General features: G+C 41.3%; 1 protein-coding gene across 1 annotated transcript in view; it reads left to right on the top strand.

The window, feature by feature from the left end:
* The first annotated feature begins 7708 nt into the window (after window positions 1–7708).
* The window catches only part of LOC133208425 (uncharacterized), a 79411-nt gene continuing 72294 nt past the window's right edge, over window positions 7709–14825 (top strand). The window contains exon 1 of the mRNA XM_061346251.1: window positions 7709–7862. The gene's annotated coding sequence lies outside the window, so the exon portion shown is untranslated. The remainder of the gene's footprint in view (window positions 7863–14825) is intronic.

Consider the following 14825-nt stretch of genomic DNA (forward strand, 5'->3'; position numbering starts at 1 on the left):
CTCTCCATTACAGAGATGAGCAGCACCCAGGAACAGTAACTTCTCTAAGGGGCACATGTCCACCAGATATCATGAATGGACTCCAGACAGGTTCAGTCGATATAGTAGCTCCTGACAATAGCAGCAATATTTCAGAAGTGATTAACAAGGAAAGGATATATGTCTGCCTTCAGGGAATGATCCTCAAACCAGAAGGAGGAAAATCGAATTGGAAGCATCAAAAAAGGAGGGGAAAAATAAATCCAGTGTTATTAGGCCTATAGGACCTGAAGGAAAACTTAAGTAAAGCTTGTGAATTTTAGCTAGTGACTGGAGTTACTATGGCTTAGTAACTCACCTATGCTATGTCCATCCTGATTTCATAATTCAGCTAGACAGTCCTTTGCATTTGTACTACAGTTGTTACTTTGGTTTGATGTCTTCTATAATTAAAATTTCCACCTGAATCTGTTGGTTTTGCTCAAGGTTGAATGGTCCTGGTGAATTCTGCTTTATTCTTTGAAACCTTAGCTCATTTGTTCAAATCAAAATCTTGAGGGTGGTAATCTGGTGAAAAAAAAAAAAAAAAGTCCTAATATGCTATTCTTTTGGGGAAAGTGAGCTAACATCAGCCATTTTTAGCCCTTTTTTTCTCCACAGGGAGCAAAAAAGATCTTAAAGTTGTTCTGAAATGAAAAATCAAGTAGCTTCAAGAAAAAGAGGGAGAGGTTTCCTCACCAGCTGAATGTAGATGACTCTATTCTTTCTTTGTGTCGTTTTTTAAGAGCAGATGCCTTGGAGTTTCTGTAAGAGGGCTTACAGCTGATATGTGCCAACTGATGGGCTATGTGCCTAGGCCTTTGCCCTGCGCAGAAGCAGGCAGAAGTACCTTGCTGTGAGTTCTGTATGGGTCATCAGTGTGGTACCCCTCCTCCCTCCTTCTGAATGTCACTTCTAGGCATTTCCAGAATTCTGGGCACAGATATCTCCCTGGTTTATTGCTGCCGATAGTTGTAGCTTCAGCTGTACTGTTTGCATGGGTGAATGTTTACTCTGGGTCTTGTTCAAGTCCCAGCTTTTTAGGTTTCATGCCAGGGTCTTAGCAATCTCAGCAGTACAGAGTTCATCCTTACAGTCTGCTTGTTATCTGAAACACCTGCTAGCTCTCAAGTCCACAAGAAGGAAAAGATCCCTTGTATGTCACATCTCAACCTAAATGACAGATGAGAAGAGGATGCATGATGATGCTTTGTCAGTACAGGCTTCAATCTCCTCTAGGGATAGTTCTTCATTATAGCTCTACATCCTCCTGTGCTATAAGACCAAGTGTGGGGATGCCTTTTGTTTTCCACCAGGGAGTAGTCTGAAGGTGATGGTGTGTTGCATGGGTTTGAAGGTTATGGAAGAAAGATTGAAAGTGTAAATTTAGCAAATTTTGTGCTTCACTTAGTACAGGTGATTCCTGTGTTTTAATTTTTTTGGCAGAAGGAAAGCAAGTTGAAAATATCTGGGATACCTTTTCACAGTGTGAAGTGGCTGATGTTGACAGCCATTGTTCTGTTCACCAGTGCTGGACAGTAAAAGATGGGAATGTAAGAGCCAGTTCTATAGAGCTCCGCAAACCGGTGCTGAAGGGCCTTTGTTGCACCCCAGGTATTCTGCTTGTCTCTATTCTACATCCCTCCTTTCTTCCCTCCATCCATTCTAGGTCACTTCCTGGCATAGTCACTAACACTCTTGACATCTCTGGGCAGGCTTGTTAGATACATGCAGAGTAATACTTAAGCTGACCTAACAGAGTAAGCAGCAGAATTTTTGGGTTTCTTTCATGTAAGCTCTGGTTTCTGTGCCATACAGCCTTTCACGGGTGGGTGGTAACTCACTGAAATGGCAATTCTTAGAATTAGACACTCAAAACAAAAGACTTATTTTTAAATAACCAAATCCAGCAATCACAAAGAATGTAGCTTTTGAAAAATTGTCTTGTTTCCTTGAATCACATTTTCCTGCTAGTCCTCATCCCTTTATTGATGACAGATAGAAAAGGCTGTTGCTTGTGTTAGTTGTAAACTTCCCTTTGTCAGAAGCCTTTCCACCATCTGTCATTACATAACTGTATGTTCCCAGGTTTGTAGCTCTAATGTGTTTTTGCTGTTTTGTGTACAGTACGTTACAACTTATAAAAGCTTGAGTAAATAATTCATGTAAAAACCTTTGTAAATATTGTCAAACTGTGGAATAAATGATTTACTAAGAGGTCTCTTGGCTCAGCCTAGCAGCTTTATTACTGTAACTTGTTTTGTAAACAACCTCCTCTCCCCACCCTGTATTTTTTTCCATCAAGTGACTTTGTGTAAATTCTATTGCTAAGCACTACTATGGCGTTTCAATCACCATAAATAATGCAATATCAGCACTTTAACCACCTGGAGACTCTATTCAGAAGTCAACCAAAGGTGTAGTTTGTGCAAGACCCTTAAGGGAGTGTATTTTCAATGCCTGTAGAATAGTACACTTCCCACTGTTTTCATAGCTTATTGTATTTGCTGGAGATGGTTCCCTGTCAGCTGAAAGATGGTTTTCTGGGAGACTCCAGGTTTGTGGAGAGCTGGTACCTGTGCCTTCATCTCACATCCTGTGGATGTTCTGCAAATGTGGAAGTAAACCAGGACCTAGGGTTATGAGAGGTGGTTCTGAAAACGCTAGATTTTTTTTCCTAGCTTTTTAATAAAGTGCTGTCTGAGTGGTCGGAGGAAAAATAATCAGAAACATTTGTGTAAATGAATAATATGACTTTGCTTTGATGTATTCATGAGCCCCTTGTTAGCCTTCTGAAAATACAACTGAAAATGAAACGTTTCTTCAATAATGTTAGTGGAATGGGAAAATGTAAATGGGAAAATGTGTTACATCTGAGAATCCTTAAGGGGAGGGCACAGTTGTGTGGCTACATGTGTTTGTTCTCAGTTCATTCTGTGAAATGCAGGCACACTTAGCAGGTATCAAACCATTGGTAAACAACTACAGTAATCATGATCCTGGAAGCTGTGGACTATCAATTCTGTCAGATTGACCATGAATTTGAGTTAAAGCTTGAGTCCCAGAGTCTCTGAATGTGCATATTGGTTGCATGCTGGTTACATGGTGTGCTGGCTGGCATACAGACTGAGCAAACTTATTTTCAAGGCAGAAATACACATGCATTGCTGGAGAGAGTGCTTCACAGTGGATATATGCTGCTGCAGGTAGGTTAAACAGGCTGTCTTGGGTGTCCTGGTTCTGCAGACTTAAACTGAGGAGAGCATGGCTTTCAGATGAGATGGACAGGACCAACTTGCTTTCTGATCAAGGGAGACATGACCTGCAATTGCTCTGTTCAGGTGGGTGATGCAAGAGTTGCAGAATATGGTTTATGAGTGCAAAGATGGGGGCAGCTGGAGAACATGGGAATGATTTTAAGCAATCCTAAGAGCTGGTGGAGTCTCCAGGGAAGCAGAGCAAGCAGGTTATGGTGGCTTGCTTGGAAAGCTGCTCAGCTTGGCATGCCCACTTGCTCCATCTCACTTTGTTCTTATAGTCCATAGAAACGAACTATTCACTAAAAAGTCCCATGCCCAGAGACACCCTGTTTGTCTCTTGACCAGTTTTCTGCTCAATAGGTATGACCAATCCAGCATAAATGAACAGGACTTCCTCAAACTGGTAACCTCAACAGCAGATGTCTTCAGACACTACTGTTATGGAAATTCCATTTTCAGTTAACAGCTTTGAAGTGACTTTTTGCCAGGCTGGTCTCAGCAGCTTTGGATGGGCACTTCTAAAGATTTTTGACTCTGAGAATGGTAAAAAATCACTCACTAGATTCACGATATTATGTCTAATCTCAAAGCTATCCAGAAGAAAAGTACTGTTTTCTGGTTGTAGAGATGGCTTTTTTTACCTAATCTTAGGAAAGGAGTTGGCCATCTTTTTTAGTGCTTTATTTGGGTTTGTGGGGTAAGGAGTAAAGCAACCATGCCATCTGTGGCTTAAGAATTGAAAGTAAACTTCAAGAAAGAAATCTCTTGGTAAACCTGGCAATGGATTTTGGGTATTTCTTTGTCAGATGTAGTGAAGAAACCACCTCCTCCCTCTGGCTTTTTAACCCTTATACAAAGAGGATGGTAGTGTCCCAGTGTTGAACATAACTGAGTACATGAGAAAGAAGCTGCCGATAATAGTAGCATTTGATCATGTAGAGTTGATGAAAGAAGAAATAATGGTGTGCCCTCTATGAGTTATTACTGGTAGTTTCCATGAAAGTTAAGTAAATGAAGTCTGAGGCTCAATTAAAAAACATCTTTTCTTTCTTCTTGTGTGCCCAGGACAATACATTGTTTGCTATGAATAGACCACCCGAGGGCTGGTCATGTGTTTGGGTAAAAATCATAGCTTTGTCAAACAAAGCAAAAGACATAATTATAGTTTTGTTTTTTTTTAAATGAAAAACTCCTATTTTAGTTATTATTGTGCATTTTCAATTAGAAATGTGTTAAACAGTTGCCATTAGATGTTTAAAAATATGAAAAGAGCAAAATGCCAGAGAATTTGTTCTGCAAAATCCTTCCCCTGATCTGGCTCAGTAGCAACAGGGATTCCCTTCTCTTTTTCCTACGTCCTTTATTGAGGGGCAGGGAGGGAAGAGGGTTTTGAGGGAAAGGGAGGTTGGTGGCTCTTTTTTTTTCCCCTAGATGAGAAAATCCTTGAAGTCACGCTCTTTATCCCGAAAGGTATGGCCACAGAAAGAAAAAATAACTCTTGAAGCTGTAATTGGTTGTCGTATGAGATGTGAAATGCCTACCACATGTATGATTGTTATGAGATGTGCATTCCTTGTATAGATGAAATGTAACTAGCATAATGTTAAATGATTGTGAAATATAATAGATGGATATAGAGTGAGAAGGGTATACGTGCTGTACTTACAAGGTTGATGAGATCCTGCATGGTGTGGGGTAGGAAGAAAAAAGTCTCTTTGAAAGATTACTTTGTAGCCTCAATAAGCTTAGATAGAAGACCCCTTTAAATTTCCTTTTGCTTTTATGGTGTTCATGAACACGTTGGTGGTTGTTACCAGATCCAAAATTATTGTAATGAAAGCTATTTCTTGAGAGATCTGAAAGGGCCTTTTTAGAAGAGCAGGTGGGGATAGGACAAGGGGTAATGACTTTCAACTGGAAGAGGGTGGATTTAGATCAGATGTAATGAAGAATTCCTTTACTGTGAGGGTGGTGAGGCACTGGAACAGGGTTGCCCAGAGGAATGGTGGTGACCAGTCCTAGAAGTGTTCAAGGCCAGGTTGGATGGGAGTTTGAGCAACCTGAGGGGGAGGTGGGAGGGGGTGGCAGGGTGGTTCTGGAGCTGGATGATGTTTAAGGTTCCTTCCAACCAAACCATTCAATGGTCCTGTGCTCTGAGAGAAGCTTCTATTTATCTTTTATGTTAGTTATTTTAAAGCCTGTTCCTCTTCTGATTGTGCTTTTCTTGTTAAAATTTCATGTGAGCTACAGGCTAAACCTTGGAGACTGATCTATGTGATACTCTGACCTTGACTGTAACCTGTTCTTACCATGGAGTTAATCTGGGGGTTGTCACCTTGATGCTGCTGCCCGCTGTGATCAGCCTTCACTGTTAGACATCTATGAAGACTAGAGAACGAACGCTTTAAACTACATATCTTATTTCTGGGTCTTCCCAATGCTTGTTGACTTAAGGGCTTGTCAGCATCACTTTTGCTGGTCTGTTTCTCCTGGTTGCCTTGTTGGGGCTGGCTGTAAGCTCTTGATGGAAAGGAACTTGCATACCTGTGCAACTCTGCTGAGATTAGGACATAAACACTGGTGTGTTATCAGCATTATTTTCAGACTAAAGCCAAAACACAGTATTTTACCAGCTACTATGAAGAAAATTAACTCTATCCCTGGTTTAAACCATGACACCTTCTTAATCTGGTGACTTCTGCATCCTGTGGTTTGTCTGAGGGATATCTTCTGCATCACTTTACCATGAAATAGAAATTAATCATGTATTAACTAGGAGACATAGTTCTTCATCTGTGCTTCTGTTGTGTTTTTTAAAGGCAAATCTATTGGCTTCTGCTGTGCACCTATAGCTGGTGCTCCAGTAAGGAGAAAAAAAAAAAACAGAGAAAACTATCTCTGGATGACAAGATGACCTCTGTGTTACCAACTATGTAGACTGAGACACTGCATCATTTGGGTGCAGTCCTCACTTCTCAGGGGTTATACACATGACTAAGTCCTGTGCTACTGTCTCCTTTTAGGCTTTCTTGTGTTTCCTCTCAAACTGCTTTGTTTTTATATTATTGTAGCATCTAAGACTTCAGGTGAAGGCCGGGAACCCAGCATGAGAAGGGCAGGGCACAGAGCAACAAGCATTTACAGCCGAAGTGTTAGAAGAGAGATGAATAAGGACCAAGAAAAGAACACGGGGAAAAAAATCTCCATGCAGTAGGTATGGCACATCAGTAACCCAGCCTGCGGCTAGATTTTTAACATGCATTTAAAGCAATGCAAGTTTTGGTAATATACTGTTGCTATTATGCCTTTTCTGAATCGTACTTAATGTCTGCTTGGATATTAAAACCATCTTAAAATGATGGGTATATATATTTTGGCTGACTGGTGAAAAAGGGTGTGGAAACTTAAGGAAATGCAGAACAAATCTGTGTCTTTATTTCGTCTTCCAAACATTTATCTGGATCAAATATGACCATTAATATTTGAGCACATGACTATTGGAGAGGAATCACAAGGGAACTGATTGCAGTGGTGTATCGCACGCAGTTAAATTCTTTGGGCAAGACCTGCTGCTACAAGCACGAATGGAGTTCATCTCTTCTCCTTGCAGTGACGCAAAACTGTACCAGACACCTTCAGCTCCAAACTTATGAAAGGTCAGTAAAATACAGACAATCTAGAGCATCTACAGGGTGTGCAGTATCAACTTGTGGTGGCAGTAGACTGGCAGAAAGTCAAAGCTGTTACCCTAGCACATCTCCCCTGATTCAGGAAACCAGGGGGAAAGCACTAATAGGGGCTGCACATCTTCTGCTGTGCCTATATGATGCTACAAGAATGCATGTTACAATGGAGGTGTGTTTTGGCATTATACAACAGCTAGGTATATGCATCATAAAAAATAACTAGGACTATATATAATAGCTGGTGTTTTGTAAGCCCAGTGACTCAATGTGTCTTTCCTAAGGAGGGAAAGATGCACCTTTGCAGGTCCCACCTGCTGTTCCTTACTTAGCACTTGATAAAAATCTTCCCTCCTGCTCCTCTCTCCACTAACCAGGAGCCAAGAAATATCCTGTCACTGCTGGTTCCATGTGCAGGTGGATGGACATTGTAGGAGGTTTTAATCATGTTGCTTATCAGCTACTTCTACTTCATGACGCAAATTTATTGTCAAACCCTCTGGGAGAAATGACCTGTAATTATTTCATTCCGTGTAAGTTATCCAGATACGCTCTTTGATAGCAGTGCCATCACATTGATTTCTGGAGTAGCAGCAATTATTATTGAAGAGAAAAATAAAAAAAGCTTTTAGACCCCTTATTTAGACCCAGTTTCCCTCTCTTTAAGTATGAAATGGTGGTTTAACACTGTTTTCTTTACCTTATCATTCGTTAGATACAGTTTTGGAGAAAAGCATAGTGTCCCACAGAGGAGCTGGAAAGGCTTGTGGTGCTGATGTGCTCTGGCACCTGATGTGTGCCAGCAGCCTTCTCATCAAGGGGACCTGGACGTCACTGTCACCATAGAGACAGAAATGAGGATTCGATTTCAAAAGGTGAAGAGAAGCTGGCAATTAGGAAGGTAAGGCTGGGTCTGTCTCTCGGCTGTCTTGAATGATTGCAGAATTATGTTATATTTGAACGGAGGCCACAATAGAGGGATGCTGCACTGCATTTTTATACACATGTGCAGGCATGGGCATTTAAGCATACATGAACTGCTTTGAGTAGACTTGGATGAAAATAAACCCAATGGAGGTTTTTAAAAGACCTTGTTAATGTTCTGCCTGTGTTCCTCTAATTAGTTCTTCTTTTGCAGGTGGTAAAAACTCAAGACTTGAGTTCTTTTTAAATTTTATTCCAAGAAGTCATTAAATATTCACTAGCTCAGTATTTTCTGTTTTGCACAGAAACTGAGTGACTGGTGATGCATTGTAAATTAATGCTTTTCACTTCCGCCCCTTGTCATGGTCTGCTGTGCTGTAGCAATAATATAGATATAAAGCAATGGTGAATGTTGACAGGCAAGATAGGGATCAGTCATGAGTCATTGTTTAACCACACGGGACTTTTTAAAACCTAGGTTTATACTAGTCAAGAATAGTTTGCAAATAACATCTCTACTCACTCTTACATCAACAGGTAAAACCTCCCCTCCTGATGGCTTACCCCATCCTTTGCAGATACAACGTTAGTGATGTAGTGACTTGTTTAAAGCTTCAGTTTGCAGCTTGTTTATAACCTCCAGCAAGGTACTGGCCCTAAAAGGATTTTTCTTGCACCTTGAAAACAAATTATATCTTCCACAAGTATAGCTCTGATGGGAGGGGAATGGTGGCAAGGAGGAGTTCATCCAGCAAAGCAACAGGTGAACTATTAATGAGTAATGCCATAAAAGCGTTACTGCCTAAAAGGTGGTAGAAGGCTTATAGAGACTGATAAAAGACCTTGTCTGCAGTATCATGCAGTTTTGGATGCCACTGGAGCAGATGAGATGGGGCTGGAAGCATGTTTCTGATCTCAGGCCAGGGATGCTCAGCAGAGCCCTCAAGATCCTCTTGTCTCAGCCCACCATAGCTCCAGTGGGGAGTAGCCAGAACACAGCGGGTTTTTCAACCATGACACGCTTTTTGCCTTGACAGCTGGAGGAAGTCTGGCACGGGAGCCAAATCTGTTGGCTTTGTGGCTCTGGGGTATCTTTCCTGTTTTGGGAATTCCCCATTGTGAAGGTACCGCTGCAGTTTGGAGCAGAGCTGAGATCTCAGCCCCTGGGGCTGTCCACTCTGGGAGAAGGTCTTGGCAAGGATAAGTGTTGGGTTTGTGTTTTGTTTTGTTTTCTTTTTTTCTTCTGTTTCTAGGTCTCTTTGATTTTATAAATATCTAGGTGTCAAGCAAAATTTTGGTATTTACCTTATGGCTGAATTTTCCATGGGGATGTTTGCATGTGTGTGTAATACCGTTTGTATTTATTTTTCCTACTGCTGTTGTCACTCACATTTTTTGCAAACAGAACAACAGGCAGCTCCCTTTGCAGTAAGCTTACAGTCCAACTGCTGTGTAAAGACAGTGGAGGGCACAGAGAGCCTGGGGGGTACAAGGAAACCCTGGGACATTGCTTGGGCTGCTGTTGTCAGACCTCTACAAACAATGGTAATGTGTGTTTGCTTGATACTAATAAGAGGCAACCAGGGTGTATGGGAAGAACTGAATTCTCTATTTAGATGCAGCTGCTGTTTGCATTTTTGGGGGTGCCATTGTTGGGACATGCAGTGAGTTGGCTGACTTCCATAACAAACTGCATTTTTAACTGATTTTATCTGATGGCTGCTGCAGGATCTTGTCTACCCAGATTTTAGTCATTCACCCTGACTTCTGTTTTGGGAACCTTCTGACCAAATTGATCTTTGATATTGATATGACAATCTGTGCTGGTGAACTTTCAGGTTTGACTCACTTTCTGGGATCAGCCTATGTCTCAGTTATGGCACACTCTCTTTATTAATCATTTGATCATGCTTTTTAGGGAGAATAGAAACTGTGATTAAGTTAGATTCAGAGAGTTCATCCAGTTCAGCTCCCTGTCTCCCATGGTGGTGGTCTCCAGTTGTTTCGGAGAAAAGAAAAAGAAAACTTGTATTAAGCAGGAAGGAGATATTTTGTGATTCTCACTAAGCTTTAATAGAAAATTTGTTGCACTATTTCTTTAATTATTTTTAGAAATATTTTTATGTAACACATGAGAACATTCCTAGCCATGCAGTTATCACATTCTTTTTTGATATATTAAATTTTTTGGTTTTGTGGCATACTTTGACAAGTGGTTTTCAACTTTGCCTTCTCCTAGGAAGTATTTTGTCTTAACATTTGACTTACCCCCTTCAGTATATTGAATGCCATCTGCTCTTGAAGTACAAGACAAGCAAATGCAGGTCTTGTTGGTGTGTAGCCCCGGGTTACCCAGCGTTTTGTGCACTTGAGTGATGCTTTCTTCAGCAGACAAACCGTTCTCTGAGAACTTGATTACCAGTTGAGATTACTACAAAGCCAGATGTCAAGAGGAGTAGGATACCAATATTGTATAGGGAATCAGATATGAAATATTTTACTGATGCAGAAGCTGCTTCTGCGGGACAGCAGGAGGAGTGGACAGAAAGCTGTTTGATGTCCAGCCTAGAGCCCTGCTCTTGGCACATTTAGTCAGTTGCTCCTTGACTAGAGGGGACTAGTCCCTACTCTCCTTTTAGCCACTGCTCCTGTTGCTCACCCCCTACAGTCTGTCTTGCCATGGAACATACATGCTTAATCTGCTGGGGGGAGAGTATAAAGCATCACCTCTTCTAACAAGCACCACCTTTCACCCCCCCACCCCATTGTTTGTTAGTGGTGTGGGTAATATAATTCTTCTGCTGCTCATTATTCATTCTTCTATGCTGCTTCACACTTGACTTCCTGTGTCAAGTGGTCAAGACCTACATCTGGAAATTATGCAGTAACAACATTTTTGTTCCTTCCTTGCTACATCAGGAATATTTATTTGGACCAGGTATATACCATAGTCTGCCTGATGGTATGAGAAGTAAAGCAACATCAGCTATCTTTCTTATAGTGTTATTCTGTGACATTGTCACTTCATAAGATTTCCTGAGGTTTTCTTTGGCTCATGCTGTTAAAATTGGCCACAGTTATGTTTCTGTTTTGAGGATAAGGGAGTACCTGTCTGAAATCATGCTTTCATGTTCACCGGCATGTAGATAATTTACCAAGTTGTGTTGAAAAGATACACAAAAGAGAATGTGAAACTGACGCTGAGCATGATTTCAGAACATAGAACTGTTTGCTCCTGTAAGCAAAGTATCTTCACTGATCATAGCAATCATCACACAAAGTTAGATACTGCTTTCTTTCTGCACACTTCCATACTTTTAGATGCTTTTGTTTTCCAATTGCTTCTGAGCTCAGTCTTTCAAGTAACCCTTCAGATACTTACAAAGCCTTTATATTTTCATCTACACTCATTCTGTAAGAGGATGAATGAGACAATATAACTGTTCTGAGTGCTCAGTGTTGTAGTAAGAATATATAATCCCTCTTTGTGTTAACCAGTGGATTCTGGGGAGTGTTTCTGAGTATGTGGAAACCCTGCTGTGACATTGACATTTCTCTCAGAATGGGCCCTAGTCAGTGAGGATAAATTTTCAGGCAATCCAGCCAGGATTTTTCCATGTCATAAAGGGAATGGTGAGGAACTCTGAACAGGTGACTCAGTGCTGCTGGTGCTGAGTTAGACCTATCACTGTACCCATTGCACAGGCACGCAGTCCACACCCAATTTCATCCTCTGCCCACACACAAATGTGTCATCTACCTGTGCGTGACTGAAGTGCTCATATCAGACACATTTACTTGCCAGAATTGTGGGAACTGTCCTAAAAGGTTGTTATCTTCTTTTCAAATATTTATCTCCTCTCTGATCATTCTATCCCCTCTTTGGATCGCTTATATCTTCTAGGGTGTCTGCTTGTGCATGTAGGTCTGCATGGGAGAACTGCACTTGCAGAGGCATTTCTGAGTCATGTTGATCTAAGGAAAACTAGTGGGAGGAAGCTGCTAAGCTAAAACAATATATGGAATAGAAATGGATCCGCTTTCTTATTTTGGATATAGATATTGTCTCTTAATGACAACTATTCCATTCAAAGATTAGCTTGGGCTAGTGGAATTGTTAAAGGCGTATGCTCTTTATTTCCATGAACAGCAGAGGATTAAAATGTGGCCATGTCTGGCATGTCATATGCAAGCAGTGCTAGAATCAATTTAATTCTATGAAACTTAGTGCTATGAAATTAATTCACATTCGCCACACTAAGAGAGGCTGTGAATTCATTCAGCTACCAGGAAAAAGTTACTCTCTAATCTAAAGGTATGTGAACACATATATCTTAAGGCTTCACAGTAAATTTTCAGATGTATTAGAGATGTAATCTTCCAGGTATTTGGTCAGGACTTGAGTGTGTGTGTATCACTGAGATGAGGAACTTTAAGCAAAGTTCTCTGTGGTTTCATAGGTCTGCAGTGGTTTTGAAAATCTAAGGCCTCAAGCCGTCTTTCAGAGCACAGGAGATCCTGCGTTTCCTTAGGCAAAGGACCAGAATTTCTCTCAAAGCAAAGGTGGAAGCTAAGGCATGGTCCTTGAGAAAGTGGTTTCTAAGCTACCTCCACCAAAAGGGAAAGAGGAAACGTGATCTGGCTGGGAAGAGTTGCTCTAGGTGCTGCTTACAGACCAATTCCTTCCTAATGCTAAGCACCCTTAAAGTGAAAAAAGAGATTTTTCCTGTGAAAATGAGTAAGGAAGAAAATAGAGGAAAAGTAATTTTTTCTTATCCTCCTTTCCCTCTCAGAGGAATGGGGGATTAATGTTTTTTGAAGAAGGCATACATGTGGAGGCATGGTAGAAAACCAAGATTTACAGCAGCTATCATGAAATTTGTCTTGGTTCACTTTCCTTTGACCACTGGTCCCAATAATTCCTGATGTGAACTGAAACCTGAAGATTTCAGAGAGTCCTACTTATGAGCTGAGTCATGGCTGAGTCACATCCTGCCTTACCTGACATTGCACAAATGATCCGGTGAAAACAGCGTGATGTGACTCCTCTATGGTAATTTAAATGAGAAGAATGGTTGCTGGCATGCATTTCTCAACATGTGGTACAACAAAATACTTTTCTGCAGAACTGTCAGCAAAGGCTGGTGCAGAACAAAGGAGGCACAGGCATTAATCTGGGTTAATGATGGACAAGAGGTGGTGGGAGGAGCTGAGAAGATCTGAGTCTTGTAGCTTGTGATATTTTTCACTGGAAAGCCAGGAGCACAAGTTTGACTAGTTCCCAAATGAGTCTGAATTTTTGGCTAGTATTTAAAAAGCAACTTACTGTATTAATGGCAGCAATACAAATGAAAAGAGGAAGATCTTTATCAGTTGTCTTTACTTTGATTTTATTTAACTTTTATATCTAAAACTACTTAAATATAACTGTAAGCACACATCACAGTGCTCTTAGTATCAGAGTTAAGATGCTGTTACATGGAAACGAGAAAGAAGGAGCAATGTGACACAACATCTACAAGTGATGAGTACTGTTCCTCAGGGGTTGGTGTTGGGACTGGTGTTTAACATCTTAGTTGATGACATACACAACGGGATTGAGTGCATCTTTACCCAACTTGCCAATGTTGCCAAGCTGTATGGAGATGCTGACACACTAGAGGGAAAGGATGCCATCCAGATGGACCTTGGCAGGCTTGAGAGGTGGGCCAGTGCAAACTTCATGAAGTTCAACAAAGACAAGTGCAAGGTCCTGCACACAGGTTGCAGTAATCGCAAGCACAAATACAGGCTGGTTGGAAGAATGGATTGAGTGCAGCCCTGAGGGGAAAGACTTGGGGAAGTTGGTTGATGACAGATGATCATGATCCAGCAGTGTGCGCTTGCAGCCTAGAAACCAACCATATGTTGGGCTGTATCAACAAGAGTGTGACCAGCAGGTTGAGGGAGATGATTCTCCCCCTCTGCCTTGCTCTCCTGAGACTACATCTGGAGTATTGCTTTCAGCTCTGGGGCTCTGTTGTGGTTTAACCCCAGTCAGTAGCTAAGTACCACACAGCTACTCGCTTTGCCCTAGTGAGGTGGGGAAGAGAATTAGAAGGGTTAAAGTGAGAGAAATCATGGGTTGAGGTAAAGACAATAGGAAGCAAAACCCATGTACACAAGCAAAGCAAAACAAGAGCAAATTGTCATTCCCAATGAACAAGCAGGTGTTAAGCACCTTCAGGAAACCAGGGCTTTTTTATGTGTGATGGTGTGTTGTGAAGACAAATACCATAGCTCCGAACATCCTGAGACTATCACTAGCAACAGCCTGCAATGTTTGGAGTTTGAAGGTTGATGTAGCTCTACTAAAAAGTGTGGATAACAGCTTATGAAGGCTGAAGACCTGGCACAAGATCCCTGCTAATATCGACTGTTGTTTTCCTATTGTTTACAACTCCTTCATGTAAGAACAGGCAAACTTACTGCTAATATACAGCCCTACCTAACTGGGTTTCACATGGCCTCATTCTTCTATATCCATGATCATGGCAACCTGTTTCACACCCACATGTGATTTCTCAATTTCCGCTGCTGCCCCTTTCAAGTATCTTTGTGCTATATGAAGCAGGTGCTAGTGTTTAGTAACTTTCTGCACCTGTAGTGCTATTGGTTTTGGACACTGCAGTTGATTTTCCTCACTTGGGCATGTCAAGATGCAAAATATGCCTCTGGGGTTAGTGCTGGAAAGTATTCAGTAGCACCATTTGCAGATGGGGTGAAGGAAGCTGCTCTCAAGGCATCTTGTCTGTGTCACGGCTGAACGTTCATGGTCTAAGCTGAAGCAAATTATTTGACACCCTGATATGAAAGCAGCCTGTTCCTGTTGTCTGTGTGCCAAAGGAAGCTGTTTCTTAGTTGATGAATGAGGTATGAAGTGTAAACTTCACACTGAGAC

The sequence above is a fragment of the Neopsephotus bourkii genome, unplaced genomic scaffold, assembly GCF_033783945.1.
Source record: "Neopsephotus bourkii isolate Nb327-2 ecotype Australia unplaced genomic scaffold, CSIRO-AGI_Nbou_v1 NB_272, whole genome shotgun sequence".
Lineage (NCBI taxonomy): Eukaryota > Metazoa > Chordata > Aves > Psittaciformes > Psittacidae > Neopsephotus > Neopsephotus bourkii.